We start from the raw sequence: 23337 nt of genomic DNA, 5'->3' as shown, positions 1-23337 counted from the left end.
TCGGGTGTGTAAAAACTGTGCAAAAATTAACATTGGAATACGTGCATCAAGAAACGTGTTATCAGCGGACTTAACAAGTTCCATATCACGCAATTATTCAGGAATGAGAAGTCGAGGACGATCATGATCATCGACTTCATCGATAACAAGCAAGCATTTATTGCAAACAATAAGTGAGAACAGTGAGAACGTGATACGTGCCACGAGGTTCGTTATATCTCTCTCTCGGGTACCGGTACACACGAATATTCTCTCTCACTTCACTTCTTCCACGAGGAAGAGCTCGGTACGCGCGTACTCACGGCAACGGTAGGACCTCGCAGTCACGTGAACGTCGAGCCTACCCCCACCGATCACGTCATCACACAGTGCCCGGGCAGAGCGCTCGAACAATAGAAGCTTCGAGTGTATTTACGAGTGAGTAACTTTTTCGAGTTTCTCGCGAAAGACATTCAACGGATTTATAAACGAAAGATTTCATATTTCACGGTATACCGGGACACCGCAAATCGAGAGGCAAGAAACATCGGACGCGATAATTCTTGTACGCAATTTCGAACGCGGTGGTGTTACGTCTGACGGTATAATCACCGCTATATTCCAGCCGCATAAATTTTTTGATTTTCTATCCTCATTGCTAGAAGTCCCCAGCATCTGAAAACAATATTATAATATAACAATCACTTTTTAAATTAACTTTCACAACAATCACTCAGCTGATGCGAGCACGCGTTCTTAAAGTAACTGGCACAAGCCTAGAGAACATGTCTGCCTAAAGGCACCCTTTCAAGCTTAAGCCCTATTTTCATGAATCACACTATAAACTTTTGGACAATCGCTTATTAAAATTCCCCAGAATCACTAAAATTGATCGTAAATGGTTATTACAGGCTTTATGATACCCTTTATGCAATATAAATTTAGTTTAACATACAAATAAATACATGTTCCATAAGAATAAACTCAGAAAATTAAAATAAAATATAAATAAATAAATTAAAAGCAGATTATTCATAAGAACATAATCTTTTGTGCCTAAAGAATATTATCATGCTAAAATAATAATTATCTTACTAGCATTTCTCAAACATGATTGTTATAAACAATTAAATTATATTATTAATAGACTTAACTAGTGTGACTACTGGAACTATCACAAAAAGTCAAACAACTTTTGGTTATAAATCATTGTTGGATCTCTCAAAATAAACTAATTAACAATAAAATTTATCATAAAAATATTATTAAAGATGATGAATAAAACCACGGTAAAAGTTTACAATAACTTACACAGCTCGGATTACTTTGACCTTGACATATGTTGTCAAGGACATAATACTGAGTAACTTTTCCTTATAACTTATTCGGCGGTCGCTTTTTATTAAAAAGTTATTAACAAAAAAAAGTTTGGCGACCTCACCGATTTCAATGACCTTGATATATGTTGTCAAGGTCATGACCCCGAGTGACCTTCAGAAGGTTTTAGCCGTTGCTCGTTATTCGTTAAAAAGTTATTAACAAAAAAAGGGTAAAAGTTTACAATAACTTTCACAGCTCGGATTACTTTGACCTTGACATATGTTGTCAAGGACATAATACTGAGTAACTTTTCCTTATAACTTATTCGGCGGTCGCTTTTTATTAAAAAGTTATTAACAAAAAAAGGTTTGGCGACCTCACCAATTTCAATGACCTTGATATATGTTGTCAAGGTCATGACCCCGAGTGACCTTCAGAAGGTTTTAGCCGTTGCTCGTTATTCGTTAAAAAGTTATTAACAAAAAGTTTGGAAAATACGTAGGTTAGATGACGCGCTTTACAAGTATTTAACTGTTTAAAGCGCGTCACTAATCTACATAGGTTAGATGACGCGCTTTACCAGTATTTAATTGTTTAAAGCGCGTCAACTAACCCATGCGTAAACTATTTCGGGGCTACCGCACCTCCCCCGAAAGCAGGGGGGGTGTGGGTGAACCTCGGTTCGCGTGAAAAATATATGCGTGAATTATTTCGGGGCTACCGCACCTCCCCCGAAAGCAGGGGGGGTGTGGGTGAACCTCGGTTCGCGTGAAAAGTGTATGCGTGAACTATTTCGACATATATATTAGTCATTTATGCCTTCCAATACTCAAAATAGCTGCTATATTTTTCAAACTTTTTTTGTTTATAACTTTTTAATAAGCAGCGACCGCCGACTAAGTTATAAGGAAAAGTTACTCAGTATTATGTCTTTGACAACATATGTCAAGGTCAAAGTAATCCGAGCTGTGTAAGTTATTGTAAACTTTTACCGTATCTTTTACTGTAGCTAGAAAATCTAATTGTTTTTCAGTAAATAGTATAACAAGTAAAGGATCGCACGTGTAAAACTGTATATACCCTGTAATTATTTCTTCATATTTGTCAGAATAAGTATCTTTCAATTTTTGCATAAACATAAAATAGTTATTATCTAAGTCGTCTTTCTTTCGGTAATCACTTTTAATTTTTTCTAAAATTATTTGATCAGGAGTATTATTATAATTCCCTTGTTTTAACACATCTTCAGATTTTGCACCAAGCATCTGCCACTTCAGCATTTTTGAAGAAATTTTTTGTATTTCTTTTCACCTAATTGATTTCTTTCAGGTTTCCTTATAAATCTTATACGTACTTCATTAGAAGAATGATTAATTTCACGTTGCTGTAAAACAAAAACAAGAAAATCAGAAAATGGTTCACAAATTCTTTCCCGAACTACAAACTTAAATGCCGTGCATGTAGATTTTAAACATTTCGCTTTTGCATTAAAATATAAATTATTAGGTGATATATTAGATAAGCACTTATGCCAGTAAAAACGCAGTACACAATAAGGGTAATGTTTTTCAAAATATTTATTAAAATTATCGGTCCACAGATTCTTTAAACGGTTTTTATCATGTACCTAAAAATCTTATCAAAAATTTCGAGGAAGTATAAAATGTGATTCTTCAATAGCCCATTTTTTCTATTGAATGTAAATCGAATATAATTCATTTGTGATTTACATTCCTGCTCGATGGATTGAGGATCTTTTTGTTCAGTGGTTATAATATTACTTATGCAATTTTCTCTATTTATTTTTGGAACAAATGGTTAAATCTGTGAAATCACCATTGCAATCTTTGTAGTCTGTTTGAAACGTACAAGCTCGCGCAGGAGCCTGAGCTCAAGAATTACAGAATAGGGAACGACACTTTTCTTGTTGTTACGTCGGTAAAGAGATCGTGTATTTTCAAGGCAATTATGTTATAATCTATGGATATATCGTAATAAATGTTGTACAGAGAACACATAGCATCAATACAAAATAAGATAATGTTGAATGATAAATGCATAATCCTTTCTCATTTTGTCACTACAAGAAGTTAACCTCTCATCATAGATGATTGTAAGAACGCAGATTTCCGTTATTTGTATCTCGATTAGAGAAAACAGTCCAGTGATTTCATTACTTAAATCTGTTTGAAGAAAGGATCATACAAGTTAAACATATTATTCAAAACACATTACATAAATATAGCAAGAATATACCAAGCATGAATAAGTTGAAGTACTGTGTCAACTAGTGAATAGAATAGAATAGAATATATTTATTTCTGCCTTTCGGCTTGAAATGGTTACACATACATATATCATACCTATAGACATTATACATTTTCATACAACTTATACATACAAATCAAATCCAACAAACAGAGCAAAATATTATAACTTTAACAGTTTTCTGTCTCTGTATTTCGTTTTTCTCTTCTCTCCTCCAACTTCACCATCCATCTCTCTCCCTCTCCATTGCCATTCAAAATTTTTCTTACTCTCTCCCCTATTCCTTCTCCCATGTCGTCGCCCCCCTCCCTCGCGCATCTCTCCAGCGTATGCTCCCAAGTTTCTTCCTCTGCCTCGCATACTCTGCAACTTCTTTTCTCTTCTGATTCCCAGTACCTCCCACCACGCATCTCGTTTCCTAGTCTGAATCTTGCTATCCTTGTTACCGATTTTTCTTTTCCTCCTCTTTCCAGATACTCAGGTCTTCCGATTTCTGCTATCTCTTTGTACCATCTATTATATTTCGATTCTCTTATCTTTTCGTCTATCTCCTGTACTTGTATGTCTCTATCTCTACCTTCTATCTCTTCTATGCTACTCCACCCTTCTTCTCTTTTCCTTTCTATCTCTTCCGCTGCATATCCTCTACACTCGTAAAACTTTCTACGTTCTACTTCCCATTTTGACTTCTCTTTCCTTACGTCCTTTTTTATTTCCTTCCAGCATGCTCTTGCTATTTCGTTTCCCCCTCCGTTTTCTAGTTTTTCTTCGTATCTCATTGCTCTTTTAGCCGCTTTTGTTCTCATCTTAATTCTTTTAGCCTCTTCTCTTATCATATAACCCGGCGTGCACCAATCTAATGCTAACGTCCATCTTATAAACCTCTCTTGTATCCTCTCTATATTCTTTCTTTCCTTCCATCCCCATACTTCTGCTCCATACATCGCCACACTTGCCACCAGCGAGTCAAAGAGTTTCATTCTTCTTTTCCAGTCTCCTCCAAAAATTCTTTTTCCTATTACCCATACTTGCCTCATTGCAACTGTGGCTTTTCTTACTCTCTCTTTTATGTGTGCTTCTTGTCCTCCGTTTCTTTGAAATATGTATCCTAAAGTAGCAAAATTCTTTTACCTCCTCTATTTGTTCTCCTTTCCACTTCCATTCAACTTCTTTGGCTCTACCTCCTCCTTTCCTGAATCTCATGACTTTTGTTTTTCCAACATTCACTGTTAGTTTCCTTTTGTCGAAGTATTTTTCTAACCTCCTAATCATTTGCTTCATTTCCTCTTCTCTCTCTGCAACTGCCACTATGTCATCCGCGTATGCAAGCGTCCATATTTTTGTATCTCCTATAACTACCCCTCCCTCCTGCCCTTTTCTCATTACCTCCTCCAAGTCTGCCAGCAGCAATATAAATAGTAGCGCACTCAGAGGGCATCCCTGCCTTACGCCGTTTACTGTCCAAAAGCACGGTCCTTTTTCTCCGTTACATCTAATCACGCTTTTTGTTTCTTTATACAGCTCTTTAATTCTATCTCTCAGTCTTTTGCTTATTCCATTCTTCTCCATTACCTTCCATAATATTTCCCTATCAACTGAGTCAAATGCTGCCTTCAGATCTATAAATGTTGCCACTAACTTCCCTCTTTCCTTGCTAATCGCTCTTTCTATTACATAGTTTGATGTGTATATATTTTCTATCGTTCCTTTTCCTTTCCTGAATCCTGTTTGCGTCTCCGGTATTAGCTTCTTCTCTTCTATCTCCTTCTCTAGTCGTTTGGCTAAAATAGCTGCGTATATTTTGTAGCTCGTGTTCATCAGTGTTACACCTCTGTAGTCTCCTGCTTCTTTTCCTTCCCCTTTCTTTACTATCCGCAGCAGGTCTCCAAGGTAAAGAGCCTCTAGTCGATAGACTAATGTAGGTAAGGGAAGTCGGCAAATTGGATCCGTAACTTCGGAATAAGGATTGGCTCTGAGGAGCGGGGCGTGTCGGGCTTGGTCGGGAAGCGGGTTTGGCTGACGTGCCGGGCCTGGGCGAGGTGAACCGATCGGCGTTCTCGCGCCGGTCCCGGGGATCCGAGCTCGGTCCCGTGCCTTGGCCTCCCGCGGATCTTCCTTGCTGCGAGGCTTCCGTGGCGGCGCGAGCCGTCGTGGTCGTCCTCTTCGGCCGCCATTCAACGCTCAGCTCAGAACTGGCAGCTTTTCCTTCCCCTTTCTTTACTATGGGAACAATTATTCCTTCATTCCAGTCTTCTATCATTTCCCCTTTTCTCCATGCCATGTCACATATCTTCCATATTGCTTCCTTTAATCTGCTTCCTCCGTTTGTCCATACCTCGTTTGGCATTCCATCCGCTCCTGCTGCTTTTCTATTTTTCATCTCCTTTATTATTTCTTCTACCTCCTCTCTTCTTATTCCTTCCTGATTTTCGCAACTATCTCCTGTTTCTTGTTTTTCCTTTGCCGTCTCCTGCTTCGTTCCTACGCCTCCTAGTAACTTCTTAAAATGCTCGTTCCATTGTTCCTCGCTTATTTCTTCATTCACTTCCTTTCTATGTTTCCTTTCTCTATTTATGAATCTCCATACCTCTTTTTCATTTTTTGCGTTCCTTGCTTCTTCTATAATTCTTTCTTTTTCCTTCTCTTTTTTTTCTTTTATCATTTCCCTGTATTCTTTCCTCTTCTTTATATATTCTGCTTTTTTTTCTTCCCCTTTTTTCCACTTTCTTAGCCTCTCTTTTGCTTCTCTTCTTAGTTCCGCACACTGTCCGTCCCACCATTTATTTTTTCTTTTCGCTTTATTGTCTATTCTAATTTCTTTCTAGCTTACCGCCCTTATTACTGCATTTTTTATTTCTTCCATGAGCTCCTCCGGGTTCACTCCATCTATGGTTTTTTCTTCGATCTTCTCTCTATATCTTTCTACAGCTTCTTTAGACCAGTTCATTACTTTTTTCGTTTTCTTCTCCTCCCTTTTTCTTTCTTCTATTTCCTCCGCTATTTCTAGTGCTACATATTGGTGGTCTGAATCTATCTGCTCTCCAATTCTTACCTCTTCTGTTCTTTCCCATAGCTCCTGATTTCCTATTATATAGTCTATTACTGTCTCTCCTCTCCCTCCGGTAAAGGTGAACTCTCCTTCTTTATCTCCCTTAGTTCCATTTAGTATTCCTAGCCCTTCTTCTTCCAGAAATTCTATCAGCTTTTTTCCTTCTGCATTTATTTCTTTGTCTTTTGATTTTCTTTCTTCTCCAAAGATGTCTATAATTCCTCCTTTTTCCCCTGTTCTTGCATTAAAGTCGCCTCCTATTATTATTCGCTCTCCTATGCCTCTTTCGTTCGTATATTCTTTTATTAATCTTATTTTTTGTCAATGTCATTATTTACGTATACACTAATAATCTTCCATTCTCCCTCTTTTGTTCTTACAATTCTTTCCACTATTCCTTCCTCTTCTCTCTCTATTCTTCCTTCTACTTCGAGCCCTTTTCTTACTCCGGTAATTACCCCTCCTTTTGCTCTTCCTCTTTTCTTTTCTCTTGTCGCTGGTTGGCATTTCCATACATATTTTTCTGGCATTATTTTTTTTACTTTGCTCCACTCTTTTTCCTCCACCCATGTTTCTAAGAGTGTTATTATGTCCCACTCTTCCACTACCTTCCAAAACCCTTCATTTTTCCCTTTTAGTCCCGCTATGTTCCAGAAGCCTACTGTCATTCCTCTTTGCTCTTCTGCTATCCGCTTCTTCTTTCCTTCCGTTCTTCTCCTTTTTCCTCCTCTTCTCCTTCGTACAGTCTTCTCATTTTCTCATTTTCTTCCAGTCTCCTTTCCTTCTTGTTCTCTTTGAAATCTTCTTCCATCTTCCAGTTTTTCTTCGCTTTCATTCCATTTATTTTCGTGGCCGTCTATCCATATTTTTTGGTTTCCTAATGTTGCTCTTTTCCTTTCTCCCTCTCCTCCTTCACTATACTCCATAATTTTCCTTGAATTTTTCTCTCCGTTACTGTCATGTCATCATCTATGTATATCTTTTTCTCTATCCCCATCTTCTTTCTGTTTATCATTATCTCTCTCTTGTCCTCCCACTTATTCATCCTTACTAGTGTCATTTTGTTTTCTCGTCTGCCAATTATTTGTACCTCGTCCACTTCTACTTTTTTTTTGGTGATTTCTTTTAGCAGCTTTCCAATCTTCTCTCTTCTCTCACCTCCGTCTTCAATTTCCGCTCCTTTTATTATTATATTATTTCTTCTTTTTTTCCTTTCTTCTAATTCGTTTTTTCTTTCTATCTCCTTCATTTTCTTTAACAGCTCATTGTACTCCTTCCCTCCCTCTCTCCTCTTCTCCGCCTCCTCCATTCTCTCCTCCAGCTGTTATACTCTTTTTTCTATACCGGTTTTCAGCTTCTCCCATATCGTTTCGCTTTTTCTGTATTCTTCTCTCAGATCTTGTATCTCTTTCATCAGCTCCTCCTTATCTTTCTTTCTTTCTTTCTCTTGATCCTCCAATTTGGTCAGTATTTCCTTCAGTATTTCTCCTGTCTCCATGCTTTCCTTTTCCTCTTCCTCTTTTTTTACTTTGTTTGGTGGTGATCTACTTAATCTTCTTTCCTTATCAAACTTGTCTATAATTTCTTTCTCGGCCTTTTTTATTTCTTCACTTTCCTGCTCTCTTCTCTTTTTCTTTATGTTGTCTGCAATCGACCCTTGGCTCCCTGCTCTGTTTCTTGTTTCTGACAGTTCTGCTGTCCTCGCGTATCTATTCTCTGCGTTCTTACCTCCTTTAAACGTTTCTTTATTTTCTTTCTGGTACTTTTCCTCACTATTTTTGCTCCCTTTGCTCTCCTCCTTCTTTTCCTCCATCCGCTCCTTTCTCTGTCCCTCGGTGCTCCCTGTCTTCTTACTTATTTCCTATGTGCGGGAGGCGCGACGGCTTGGGGCGCTGGCATGCAATCCGTGATCGTGGTCACGCGCCGTGCACGTGCACGCGTACTCGGGGGTCTGACACACGAAAGCTACTTAAAGCTTATAACGTGGAACATCACCTACTGAACAAAATGATGCGATGTTCGGTCGTGTCTCTAAACACCCGATTTTTATTTCCTATGTCCTTTCTGCATTCTCCGGGCCTCTTCTAACCTCCAAATTGTCGCCGCAACAGCTATTCGACAATCTTCCTTCCGCTTCCTCCGCTCTGCTTGCCTTCTTTTCTCTCTGCCCTATTGCACTTTGCGCATGCAACTGTCTGAAAACAGAGTCGCCCTAAGGCGATATCACGGCAGAAAACTTCTAATGAATTTATGCAAATGACATGCGTGCTTCTCCTTATACTTACTCGGTCGGTAACCTCTGTGTCAACTAGTGATTCGTCGTAAATAATCATTAGATGTATATATATCTCTCACTTAACAAGTAAGCAAATAAACATATGGAAAGTAAAGCAATCGAGAGAATGTTTAGGTTTATATAAATATTGTGTAAGATTCTATAACTTTAATATAATGCACTTTTTTTCTATTAATTGATACTGTAACTTCCTCAGTCAATTCCGCAGTCAATCCAGTTGTTTAAGTATTTCAAGTGAGTAGTAGACATAATTCGATATTTAAATAGCGAACTCAATTAAATGATAATTAACTTTTCGTATGTAATACGGTGTTTCGTAAACGTTAATAGCTGGCAAATTGCCACGGGTTGAATCGCAATATTCGTTAAGATGATACAGACTATGCGTTAATATCCGAATCACGTGTGCATCGATAATGCAAGAGAATACTACTTTGCGTAAATATCCGAGTAATGTGTGCATCGATAATGCAAGATAATACAACTATACGTAAATATCCGAGTAATGTGTGCATCGATAATGCAAGTTCAATTACTACACATCGATAATCAATGACTTTATTCGAAGATTGCCACCATTCAAATGACTTTAAGTTCTACCGAGCTCAGACCGTTAATTAATTCCGTAAGATTTAGTTAGCTACGTATCCTTTATGCGAGGATACAATCCGTTGTCCCGTGTTTTATGCGAGGACGATATCCATCGCTCCGTGCCTTATGCGAGGACGATATCCTTCGCTCCGTGCCAAATGCGAGGACAATATCCAACGCTCCGTGCCAAATGCGAGGACGATATCCAACGCTCCGTGCCTTATGCGAGGACGATATCCTTCGCATTTTATGATGACCTTGCGTTCATCATAATCCGATTGAGAGTTGCCGATTAATCCCGCACGTGATCTTTAAGTTACACGAGTTCGATATTTTACCTGATTGCATCCGCCGGTGATATTTGTAATGATGGTCATCGACCAAAACCGTAAGTTACCTGATTACATCCGCCGGTGATAATTGTAATGATGGTCATCGACCAAAACCGTAAGAACCTTTTCTAATGGATAGGATGGCCGCTTCGTTCCGTTTTAACGATGCCACGTCGCAATGTCCAAGATGGCTGCTTCACTGAGAGAAAAGATCCGTTGTACCAACTTAAAGGTGAATCGTAAAATTAACAAAACCCTTGTTTATTTCTTACTACAATTTACTTCAGTAGTATCTACTGAACTTTTCAGTTATAGTTACAGTGTTGCCCGATAGGAGCAACGGTTCACTAGTTTTGTCAATGTGACGTAACCTATTCAGTTAGGCTGCGTGGAAACGTCACTCGAGTGCAGGCTACAACATTTCTCGTGTACGTGTTTTCGAATAAAGATATGGACGAATTCGTTGAAAATATTCTGACACAGTGGAATTTAAGTTGTTTAAATGAAAAATTTAAACGTATTTATTCCTACATATACATGTATTATATAATTTGTATGCCGTTCTATTATATCTTGTAAACATTGAGGTTAAAGTTGTATATATATTAAACTTTTAATCAAGTTTCTCATTTTACTTTAACGTTTTTGATATTACAAATAATATTAGAAAAAAGTAAAAAGTTAAATATAATGCAGTTGTTATTATTTTATTATGTATTACAAAATTTTTCCATTTAAGATAATATGATAAGTAATGATTTAATTTACTTAATGAATATGTAAATTAATGTTTTATTTTGATATCGTACATTAAATGTCAATATTTTAATTTGGAACTGTTTTTGCAATTTTGCTTTAAAAAAAAACAGCACCGCGTTCCGGTCTCTAATACTGATAAATTCAGTAGTTTTTACTGAAGAAGCATGTAGTTGTGGTTATTGTAGATGGTTCTGTCATATTTACAACGTAATGCTGCTGACGTTACTGAACATGCGTTACTGTACTACTTCAGTTGGAACTACTGAACTTATCAGTAGACACAACGGATCTTTTCTCTCAGTGTTCGTTCCGTTTCAACGAGGCCACGTCGCAATGGCTAAGTTCGTCCGTCCTTCCGTCGTATCGAGCGAGGTACTTTCAATCGCCTCTGAGCAGGGCTGCAATGCTTCCTCTGGTATTACGGAGACGTCCTCGTGATCTGTCTCAGACTCAATAGTCTGGCGGATTTCAATCGCGTAGCAATTAAACGAATATACGACGCCGTGTAAAAGAACGCGACTCTACGCCTCGCTAGCCGGAAGACGATTGCTTGTTCGGCGGGCTTCACGCCCGTCCCGACACACTCACGCTTGCGCAGTATCGTCGATCCGTGCCTTTTTACGGCGCTGGGGCGCAACGTGGTCGTCGCAGCGCTCGCAAAACACTGAACGCTAAAGATAACTAGGGAACTGTAACACCGACGCCATCTGTGAGCATTCTACCGAATTGCCACTTACATCAACAATGTTCTTATACACAATCTCTTCACGATTCTTATTGCCCGTTTCTAACACGCTTACTCCGTAATGTGTCCACACGTTTTCAGATATTGCGAACGACTGACTTGTTTCTTCGGTCGCGCATCGCGATCGAGACTTTCGCGCCCCCCACTCCTTGTTTACGCTTCGCGCTCCGAAATTCCGCGCGTGCCACCTGTCGCACATGTGTCGCACATGTGTCGCGCTCCGAATTCTCGCACGTACTTTCTAACATAGTCTCTGTCAGATAAATTCTTTTTCTTATTAACTATATTATCTATTTGTTTTTCATTTTTGTTAATGTTTTGTGAATTGTGTTCTTCTTTCTCATCTAAGAGATCTTTCAAATAAATTTTATTATTATTCACATCTTCGTCAATAAATTTCATATTAGTGTGATCGCATAGATCTTTCTCGAAAAGCGGTTTGATTGTTGTATCATTAAACGAGTCATTATTAATCATTTTGTTTTGATTACTCAACTGATTTTTTTTATCCTTAGCGTTATTTCTTGTTTATAATATAAATACGCAGCGTGGCATCTTTGTTGATATTTGCGCATAGTTCTTAAATCATGTGTCTCAGATAAAATAATACAACATATTTCAAACCATATCTTTTTTCGCTATGTTTCTCAAAAAAAGTATAAAATCGTCAATATTTTCCTTATATTTGGAATAAATTTGCAATATAGCATCGCAAATTTTGTTTGGTGTAATAGTTTTACCCTCAAACATACTTTTTAATTTTACAGTGTTCAGTTTCTCCGTTAAATCGAATATTTTCGATGCGTGTTTTGCGCTAGCCCCGGCAAGTTCCGGATCCTTCGCGACAGGAAAATTCTTGTAGCAGCCACGAGCCGCCGTTTCCTAGTGTCGCGTGGTCGCGCCGGATTCGTCGCCCCACTCATTGTCAGTGCCCCTCCGCGGAACCAATCGCCGCAAAATTAGGAATGGTGGTGTAAGGTTGTGACCGGATCAACGATTGACGCTGTTGAAATTGAATGAAATAGCCACTTACTACTTGGGCTGTAATTACGGTCGCCACTGTATTTTCTGGATCTATACAGAAACCTTGGTGCGTTGCGTTGCCCCTTCTTTCCTTCCAGCGTAACGGCTGCCGCTGTTCTACGCCGCGGACGTGTTCAAGGCCGTCGGCCACGCCCTGGTAATGCGCACGTAAAGCACGAATATTCGGACAGGATGTTGACCGGGGTCGCGAATAAACACTCTTTGTTTATTATAAACAAATAACAATTTAATAATTCTCTGGTTTACAGCATGTGCTACGATCGCGGACACGTTCTCAACGGTACCGACGATATTGAGCTAATTACGACTCTCAGGGTCGTTTGCGTGCCGCACAATAAACTCCCGTTATCGCGCAAACACGAATAAATATCAATAATCACGCTAATGTCGCTAGCGGACAACGGGATAAGTCGATCGGGTTCGAATGATTTACGCGGAACCGAAGTACGAGTTGCCGCTTCGAGTGCCAACGATGGACTGTCCGGGAGGAACGGGTCTCGCTCTCCCACTATGGCTGCTCGCGCCGGCGCAACGCCTCTCATTTTGGCGCGAGTCTCGTGCATTTCGCGCGTCTCCTCGCATTCGGCCAATCGCGTCGCTGTATTAGGGCGACACGATCCTTCGAGTGTCGTTGACCAATTGGCAACTAACTGAGCCGGTTTACTGGCTCAGCTCAATCACGATGTTGAATCCCGATTGGACGGCGGACATGGGCTCTCGCTGCGATCTCCGCATTGCGTCAACCAATGCCAGCCGTCGCAACAGCACAAAGTGCGTGTTCGCGGGCTAGTCACTCAGAGCGGTTCCGAGTGACCAATCATAGGTCTTTTCGACGATCCGACGCTACGCAGGTAAGTATCACGTACTAGAATCAATACTTTGATTAATTCTCCTTTTCTTTCAGGTACCGGACTTCGTGGGATCGTCTCGCCCAATCAGTGGACGGGAAACCGTCATCGGTAAGTATTCCGACGGTAAGTATATGAAATGCGTATCGCATACAAAATAATAATAAATCTTAACAGTTTCGACAGGGAAAACATAAAAGTAATCGTAATTGAACGTTTAAACGCATCGTAACGCGAATCTCGCTATTTTGAGCCATGCTCGTCTCTGATTGGTCGGATCGCTGCGTTCGTTCGGCAGAGTCGCTCAATGCGCTCCGATAGGCTGAATGACTTAGAAAACTTAGAAATGAATTGAATAAAGTGAAATTAACCAGGAATCACTCCTATTGGCTGTCGTCGACAATATAGTCTGTAAATATAAAAATAAAATAAAAACTCGACGAATTGATATAAAACTATCAGGGCTTCGCCCCATTGGCTGTCGCTACTCGACATTGTGTCAAAACTGCAATTAAACTGTGAAACATGCATAATTAAAACTGAAATACGTAAAACGGACGCTATTGGTCCTCGGACGCAAAACACGCTTTAGGATCGATCTCGAGGCTTAACAATAAAGGCTGGTTTATAATAGCCGTAACCGTTAACCTAGGCCGGTGCCGTAGAGGCCGTCACCGTAATCTGTTAAAGGGGCGGTTTATAATAGTTCAGTTGACGTAGCTGTTAACGGTCGCAGTCACACCGTAAAACGCATAACCTGTAAGTCACATTTTTTTATATAAATAAATTTAAATTAAAACAATGGATTTTTGTCCAACAGAAACGATGGATTCATCAGAAATTATTGGGTGTGGAATGTTTATAACAATTCTGGGGCTAGCATACGTTGCATATAAAGACGCACCGTTGACTAACAAAATAAGGAGAAAACGCCGTTGGAGTGTACGTCCAATTAATCAAAAAAGGAAGGACACAGGACATTTTCATAATTTATTTAAAGATATGGCGACAGTAGATAATGAACAATTTATTAAATATACAAGAATGTCGCAGACCAATTTCTACAAATTGTTAGGACTTATACAACACAAATTAGTAAAGTGGAGCAGACGTGAGCCTATAAGTCCGGAACATAGGCTAGTTATTACATTATTGTAAGTGATAAAATCTTTTAATTTTTATAATGTTTTGTACAGAATTATATATATTAGTTTCGATGTAAAGAATAATGTAGAATTTATATTATTGCAGCTATTTGTCTCAAGGCTGCAGTATGCAAGTAGTTGCGTGGTCCTTTTTGATTGGAAAAACTACTGTATCTGTAATAATAAAGGAAACTTGTGAAGCAATATGGGATGTTCTTAGTCCCATATATTGCAAACAACCAACAGTCGAAGAATAGAAAGAGAAAGCGAACGAGTTTTACAAACAATGGAATCTCCCTAACTGTTGTGGTGCAGTCGATGGAAAACATATAACAATTCAGGCACCAAAAAAATCAGGAAGTGCTTTTTTTAATTATAAAAAAACATTCAGCATCGTCCTCATGGCCGTTTGTGATGCTGACTACATATTTACACTTGTAGACATCGGAGCATATGGCTCGCAAAGTGATGGCGGAGTATTTTCGGAGTCAGCCTTCGGCCGAGGATTGGACTCCGGTAAGATAAAATTACCAGCAAGTACACCATTACCGAACACAGATAAGGATTTTCCATATTATTTTGTTGGAGATGAGGCTTTTCCTCTAAAACCATATATTCTAAGACCTTATCCGGGAAGGAATTTAAATCAAGAAAAACAAATCTTCAATTACCGATTATCAAGAGCAAGGAGAACAATAGAAAATTCATTTGGCATTTTAGCATCGAGGTGGAGAATCTTGCGAAATAATATCATTGCCGAAGTTGATAATGTAGAAAGGATTACCGCTGCTACGATATGTTTACATAATTTTCTGCGCATTTCTGAAAAGAATGACGAACAGCTAGTATATTGTCCTTCAAATTTTTCTGACACTGTTCGAGATAATGGTCATATTAATGAAGGCTTATTTCGACAAGAACAATTAGATAATAGTTTTCAAAAATTAGGACGCATGGGTTCGAATAATCCATCAAGATCAATGATTGCTCTACGTGACAGCATGGCACATTATCTTTCGCACGAAGGGGCAGTTTCTTGGCAGTGGGCACATATTTTAAGAGGATCCAGACCGGAGTGACATTGATAAGATATATATTTAACCAATTTCATTAATTGTCTATATTTAATATAATTAGTTTTGTAAAACAGATTTAATAAAATAATTAGACTTAGAATAGTAATAAAAATTGTACAACACAAGTTTGGGATAAAACAATTTATTTTTATATTAAATTATATATGTATTACTGTGTATATTTGGCAATTACTTGCATGATTTCTATTTTGCAATGTATCAAATTTTTATTGTCTAAATTTTTCAAGTCAGCATATATGGAATTACAAAAATTTTTCAAAGAATTATCTTCCGCAGTCAAAGTGTTTCTTTCAGTTACAAATTTTTTAAAAATATCTATGGCTTCATCTATTTTGACTTGGATAGATGCTTTATTTGAGGAACCCTTGTCAGTCGGAGTAGTGGATCTGGAGCGCGAGCGTTTTACTGCAGGTGATTGAGTGCTTTCTCTTGAAGTGCGGTCTAGAGTTTCTCTTGAAGTCTCGTCCATCGATATTGATACGTCTTCAAAATCCTTATGTGTACCTGGAAATTTAATTAGTATTATTTTTAATGTATTATTACTATGTTTATAATTAAAACAAATTATTTTAATATTTAAAAAAAAGTAAACAATTAGTGTAGTTTGAAGAATCAATCATCAGCTGTATAAAATCACTCTCTACGACACTTTATACATTTCAATGTAAAACATTTATAATTGCTACAACCGAAAGTGTCTATTATAATAGTATCTATAAAACCAAAGACTTAAAGAAAATTACAAAATTTTGAAATAAAATTGCAAACCAGTTTGATCGTCCAGATGTTCCACATATTCTTTTAATGTTTCATCAAGGTACTCAATATCTTCATAGGTTACTTCTTCATCAACATTGTAGTTCTGAGTCGAATTTTGAGGATCTTTGGCAGAGGAGTCATTTGGCATAGAACATGTAGAATCCTCAGTGTCGTTGCATGGTGACTCGACGTTACCAAATGTCTTTCGTCGTTTTACATGTTTGTGTAAAAATGCCAAATTTTTCATTAATGGCCATTCTTTCTGATCCGATGCTCCTGATCCTGATCGTATTAATTTGCATCGTTCTTTTGAAAATCGATTTCGTAAGACAATCCAACGATCTCTACATTCAGAACCTAAATAAAAATTATAATTATTTAATACTGTAATACTTCATCCATGGTGTAAAGAAAGTAAGGTGTGCTATTACGCAGGTTTTTGAACAGCCAATCAAATTTTGTTCCAGCGGCCGCCATTTTGTAGTGGCAAATTAAATTGACATATCACACTCATTTTTATACAATTTGCATAAAATTAATAAAAGGATAAAATAAAGGAAGAAAATAAAATGTACGTTCAATATGCATATGTTACGGGCAAAGTCAGCATGGTGTGCAGTGTCGGCATTGCCCGGGCAATGTCAGCATTGCACAACGCGACTGGGCAAAGTAGTTTATTAGCGGACATTGCCCGGTTTGATGTGGGCAAAGTTAACACTGCCCATCCAGCGATGGCAATGTCAGCAACGATTATCACATTGCGGACTTTGCTCGGTTCCAAGTGGGCAATGTCGACAATGCTAAATCTCCGTGGGCTAAGCTGCGCTAAATAAGGGTAATTCTTCAGTTTAGCTACCTCAGCACAGAAATCGATGCAATTAGGCTTAATCGACGCGTTTTTGCATGAAACGAACGAACCTGGCAGAAAAAAGTGTCGCTCTGCCCCGCGACGCGAGATATTAATCGTCAAAGTTGAACCGACGACATGTAGCAACACTGAACGTGCCCTGCGGCCATATGCGCATGCTCAGTGGTCGCACGCGCATGTAAAACTGCGCCAATTTTAAATGAATCAATCGTGCAGAATAACCAAGCATCTTGATTCAAGCAGTTAGGTCTCACGCTGGGAGTTTCATTAGTTTAATTATGCGTGGGAAGCACACACACACACACACACACACACGGGGGGGGCCTTCGGCCCCCCCCTCCCCCGCACCCACCCCGTCGGTAGACAGCGTGGACCTCGCTTTACAACATAAAGTACATGCTAAGTTGTAAAACGAAATTATAAAGTACATGCATGGGGGAGGGTGCAGGGGAGAAAAGCCTTTCTGTTCACGTGTGCTCACGCATGTAAGCCCCCTTGCACCCCTCCATGCATGTGCTTTATAATTTCGCTTTACAACTTAGCATGTACTTTATGTTGTAAAGCGAGGTCCACGCTGCCTACCGACGGGGTGGGTGCGGGAAAGGGGGGCCGAAGGCCCCCCCTCGCACCCCCCCCGTGTGTGTGTGTGTGTGTGCTTCCCACGCATAATTAAACTAATGAAACTCCCAGCGTGAGACCTAACTGCTTGAATCGAGATGCTTGGTTATTCTGCACGATGTAACTGTTTAATGATTTTCGTTAAAGCAGGGCACATACACACGTGTGTATGCCCTGCTTTATAGAAGTTGTGATTTTCGTTAAAGCAGGGCACACACACGTGTGTATGCTGGTGTATGCCCTGCTTTATAGAAGTTGTGATTTTCGTTAAACAGGGCATACACACGTGTGTATCTCGCGTCGCGGGGCAGAGCGACACTTTTTTCTGCCAGATTCGTTCGTTTCATGCAAAAACGCGTCGATTAAGCCTAATTGCATCGATTTCTGTGCTGAGGTAGCTAAACTGAAGAATTACCCTTATTTAGCGCAGCTTAGCCCACGGAGATTTAGCATTGTCGACATTGCCCACTTGGAACCGAGCAAAGTCCGCAATGTGATAATCGTTGCTGACATTGCCATCGCTGGATGGGCAGTGTTAACTTTGCCCACATCAAACCGGGCAATGTCCGCTAATAAACTACTTTGCCCAGTCGCGTTGTGCAATGCTGACATTGCCCGGGCAATGCCGACACTGCACACCATGCTGACTTTGCCCGTAACACATATATTATATAAAATTGTAATAAAAAAATTAAACATTTACATAAAGAAAATAATAATAAATTTAAAAAAATTTTTTTTCAGATGAACAAGTAACGAACGGAACATTTTATTACGAACGTATATATATTAAATATACATATACAATATGTATGGTCAAGTATAATAAATAAATGAAACAATGAAAAACCAATAAACACAGTTATTTACTAATAATAAAAACGTGAATAAATATTAATATTTTTTTGTTTGTCACTTTTTTCATTTTTTTCTGAGTGTCCTGCTCCCAGAACAGATTGCATCCATAAAGCCTCTTTGTATGCATTTGCATGAAAATGAAGCGAACAGATACGAGCTACACATATATGTACAAAATATTTATTATTTTTATTTATTTATTTATTATAGTATTAAGGGGGTCATCCCGTGTGATGACCGTTTTTTTTAAGGTTTTTTTTGCATTTTTTTGCGGCGAAATGAAAAAATACAGAGCTTCTAAATTTTTACTATATATTTATTACATCTAAAACTATATGTGTAAATTTTTTTATTTGAAAATATAGCGTCGATGGCGAGTTACATCACTGGAATGGCACCCATGTAAAAAAAAAGCAGACAAACGGTGTCCACGATTCCGGCAGACTGGTTTATCTGAAATAAAAAAGCCAAATTGCATTTTAATCTATAGATAAATGGCTATCGCGGGAACTAGGATTATTTGAAAATATTAAAATTTAATTTTTTTGCATGCTTTTAAAAATTATAACTCAAAATAACATGATTTTTTGCGACTATTTTTTATGCGGACAGAAAACGGTTCAATATTTTTTAAAAATTCTAGTTCCCGCGATAGCCACACATGTGCTGAATCTACCATTCAAATTTTATTTAAATCCATTGAACCGTTTTCGAGAAATCATGGACACCAGTTTAAAAATACAGTTTTGAGAAAAACGCGTTTGAAAGTTCACGTATGAATTACACCATGAAATTTTTGCTTACCACTAATCTGCTATTCCTGGTGCATAGAGTATCCCTTCCTCTTCTTCTTGAAAATTTCGTAATGCCGACTGCTCCTCCCTGGCTGAAATTCTAGCCTCTCTTGCCGCGTCGCTCATGCGCTGCTCGGAACGGCTGATCCGGGCATCGTCGCGGCGCTCTACATAAGCGTGCGCTGATCGTCCAATTGAACATCCCATCGTATGCATTATCTTAATAATGCCTTGGAAGCCTTCATTAAAGATGATGACGGCCAAAAAAGTTGCAATCTGAACTATCTGAGCGCCTGAATGTAGATGTTTATCTGTACTGCACTTACACGACATAAGAATTTTAAAACCCAAGCCTCGTAAAATCGTCTGACTAAAGGTCACGTCACTTTTACACTCTTTGCATATAACATTTGCTGAAATTGCCGAAAATACAGATGCAAATTCTAAGATACAGTACGCAAAATTCGAAGCAACAGGCACTTCCAGGTTCATGCTTCCAAGCAGTTTCTTCGCTGATGCCGACGTATAATCCAGATCATTTTCCAATGAATAACGGTTTCCTTGAAATTTTCTCTTCTTTTTTCGCTCAGCATGAGCGTGAGTTTTTCTTGTTCCTTTCTTGTCACTCATCGCAAACTTGAAACACTTGCACGGTAAAATATTACTGCTTACGACGACTCAAGAGCTATTACGCCGCTGACTGCGAAGCCAAAACTAAGCAACCGTTGCATTCAATTTGAGTTTCGAGACATCAGCATATCTCTAAATATGTGTGCGTGTGATTAGAATCGGCTTCAGGTTACAATCTGAAGGTATACAATAGCTCTTGTTATCGGCCCCGCCGAGCGCTCAACTGCGTGCTTAAACACCTTACCTTCTCACTGCTGTAACTTTTCAATGACTTCGAATTTCGGAAAATTACTTTGCCAGTATATTCTATGCATGCTCTAGATTAGATTTATGCAAAAAAAAAAAAATCGATTTTTTGAAGCCGTCACACGGGATGACCCCCTTAACAAATACATCAAAATAGAAAGTGTTTTTGTTTAACATACCATTTTTTACATTAATATTTTCATTTCCGCAGATAACTTTCCATTGCTCACTCATTACTGGATCTGCAGGAAATCTAAAAAATCTGAGATATTCAGATCCCTTTTTCCCCGTATAACTTCGGCAACTTTTTACTGCACATGAAGGCATGTTAATATACTTTTTACTCGCGTAATTGCCGGGTACTGCAGCACAGACGTCTAAAATTAAGGTTAAGTGTCTTTCAACGTAAACATACGAATTTAAAAATGGAGGCGGTTGGTACAATGCGCAGAACGATACGAAAACGCGTCCTCGGTATGAGCACACCTTACTTTCTTTACACCATGACTTCATCAAGTATATCTGTATTTATATAATTTTATATGCGACATATATTTAGCGTACTTCAAGTAATTGAAAATGATAAAAAAAATGTGTTTAAAAAGGCTCAAATAATTAAAATTTAAAATTACATAAATCATTATTACAAAACGTAAATTGTATTAAGTGTATAAAGATTGTATTCTTTGTTAAATTTTAACTTTGTTATTTTGTAAATTTTTTTTCGTATCATATACATTTGAAGAAGGCCTGATGTAGGCAGAAACGTTTGTTATTGTTTTTTTTTTTTTATAATATGCATTATTCGAATTAATAACTGTCTCTCTAGCTCTCGTAGGCTCTCCAGCTCTTTATCTTTTTAAAATTTAATTGAAAATGGTATAAATGTGATTGCAAATCAGTCATTTATCAGAATTCAAACTTTCTATATCTTGTTTAATAAAATAATCCAACTTTTTATTTGCGTATACAAAACAAACAGAAATTTAGGAAAAATTTTGATGTTGGTATTTCTATGATAATTAATATTTATCAAATATATTATAATATACTCACTTGATGCTTTCAATTTGTTACCAATAAATTGCCAAGAATTTTCTACGACATTTCTGTCTTTGTAATCTTTTTCTTTCTTGTCGTATAAATGCCGAAATTGTTCGACCCAGAAAATTAAATCCACGTCATTTATCATTGTATCACGTATTTTTTTCTTTTTTGGAGGTGTTCTCTCGACTGAAAGAAACTCAATGCCTTCAACCTCCTATATCACGTATGTCAAAATTAAGGTTATGTGTGATTCTTTATTTTGACTTTCTGATGGATTCCCCTTAATTTCACTTCTTTCCGTTGTTTTCACTGGCCGTAGGCCGGTAAAGATAAAGTTGAGTCAACTTTTCGGTTACGGCCAAAAATAACAGATTATTGCCAACCATTATAAACGGTAGTACGAGTTTCCTATCTTCCAACTCTTACGGCACTGGCCTAGGTTAACGGTTACGGCTATTATAAACCAGCCTTAAGATGTATAAGGTATATAGAACGAATATCATGCTAACTGTATGTATCTCTGGAAAACTGATTATCAAAGGTATGAATATGATCAAAGTGACCACCAAGTACTCCTTAAGCCGCATTTCGCTGACTCTATTGACTCTACTGACTCTACGGTAAATAATATGGTTGTTGTGCTCCCGCTGAATGCGAATAAGCTAAAAGTAATATGCATACGATAGAAATCGCAAAAAAGAATGAAAATGAATGCAAGAACATTATTCTGAATTTATCAGAGTCCATGGCCTGTGATTGGCTCTCGCGATGGCTCTGTCTTCGCTCCTACTGATATTCGCTCTGGGATGCGTGGGATTGGTCGAAAGGATTTTCGGTTGTTCGCTTGCGCTTATTTTGTATAAAATACAGTGTATTTGACTCCCTACGCTCCTATTGGTCGCTACATGCGTTACTAGTATAAAATCATAGAATTAATATAAAAACGAGACCTCTTGGGTCGGTAGTCGCGCTATTGGCGTAAAACTTTCTCAATGCTTAATTAAACGATAGAATAAAATAAAATAAACTCAAAGAATAGAATATAAATCTCGTTCGTAAACGGAATAGACTTCTCAAATAAAATAATCAAAAACTTAAGCCTTTTACACATACGGTGTGTCTATTCGACCTTTTTCGTTGGCCGTTGATCCTAAACGGATCGTTTCGCGCAATTGGGGTAGATTATGTATTTTACGGGGCCGTCGCTGCTCCCGCCACTGTCTCCAGCGCCTCCGTCTGGTCGGGCTGATCCTCGACGCTCTCCTGGTCCCTCGATTGGCTGTCGCGTTCTTCCTGTGGTCCAGCGGGCTGTTCCCCGCACTGGGCCACGACCTCTTCCTCTATGACCTCTGGGAACGTTTGAAGCAGGGCCAATTGCTCCGCGTCGTTGTTTGACATAAATAGTCGCACCTCTGCTTCCGTTAGGCCCATCGATTGGTCAGTTTCATCGATCTGTTGTACGGCTTCCGGAAACCCTCGGGATCACCTCCGTTGGTCCATCGGCTCGTACGTGGTCTGTTGGTTAGGAGGATCCGACCTTGGAACGATGACTTCAGCCACCGGTTCCAAGGTTAGGTTAGGTTGTGACCGGAACAACGATTGATGTTGTGAAAATCAAAATATAGCCACTTACTACTTGGGCTGAATTATACGGTCGCCACTGTATTTTAAGGCTCAAATACAGAAACCTCTGGTTGTTGCTATGCCCCTCGCTTCCTTCCTGCTCAATGGCCGCCGTCTTCTACGCCGCGGACGTGTTCAAGGCCGTCAGCCACGCCCTGTTTTTGCGTCGCGTAATATACGGAACACGGATAGGAATTGTTGTCGGGCCGAGATATAATCACTCTCGTTTTATTATAAACAACAATTTATGTTCCTTCACTTCTACAAACGTTTCCCGTATCCGGGCTTAATCCTCCGTTTGAGGGTGTATTCTAAACGTCGACTTACACGAATGGATCGTTATCCCGTATCGCGTATCGAATCGTTATTAATCACGCTGTTAACGCAAGCGGTCAACGGGATAAGCCACGTCGGCTTCGAT

The 23337-nt window shown here is 38.7% G+C and overlaps 3 long non-coding RNA genes across 4 annotated transcripts in view; 2 read left to right on the top strand and 1 right to left on the bottom strand.

Moving 5' to 3' along the window:
• The window catches only part of LOC139808078 (uncharacterized), a 68729-nt gene that overhangs the window by 36910 nt on the left and 8482 nt on the right, over window positions 1-23337 (top strand). The gene's annotated exons all lie outside the window — the stretch shown is intronic.
• LOC139808014 (uncharacterized) lies at window positions 13858-15736 on the top strand. 2 transcript variants are annotated; one of them, XR_011730776.1, is made up of 4 exons: window positions 13860-13990; window positions 14052-14385; window positions 14483-14892; window positions 15097-15736. It is a non-coding gene; the product is annotated as an uncharacterized lncRNA (long non-coding RNA). The 2 variants fall into 2 exon arrangements; XR_011730775.1 differs by lacking the exon at window positions 15097-15736 and having other exon boundaries at window positions 13858-13990; window positions 14483-15068.
• On the bottom strand, window positions 18872-20103 carry LOC139808317 (uncharacterized). The gene is made up of 2 exons (XR_011730828.1): window positions 19381-20103; window positions 18872-19029 (listed from the first exon to the last, which is right to left on the bottom strand). It is a non-coding gene; the product is annotated as an uncharacterized lncRNA (long non-coding RNA).

This window comes from Temnothorax longispinosus, chromosome 2 (genome assembly GCF_030848805.1).
Source record: "Temnothorax longispinosus isolate EJ_2023e chromosome 2, Tlon_JGU_v1, whole genome shotgun sequence".
In the NCBI taxonomy this organism is placed as follows: Eukaryota; Metazoa; Arthropoda; class Insecta; order Hymenoptera; family Formicidae; genus Temnothorax; species Temnothorax longispinosus.
The sequence above is the reverse complement of the archived record's forward strand: the minus strand, read 5'-3'. Positions and strand labels throughout refer to the sequence as shown.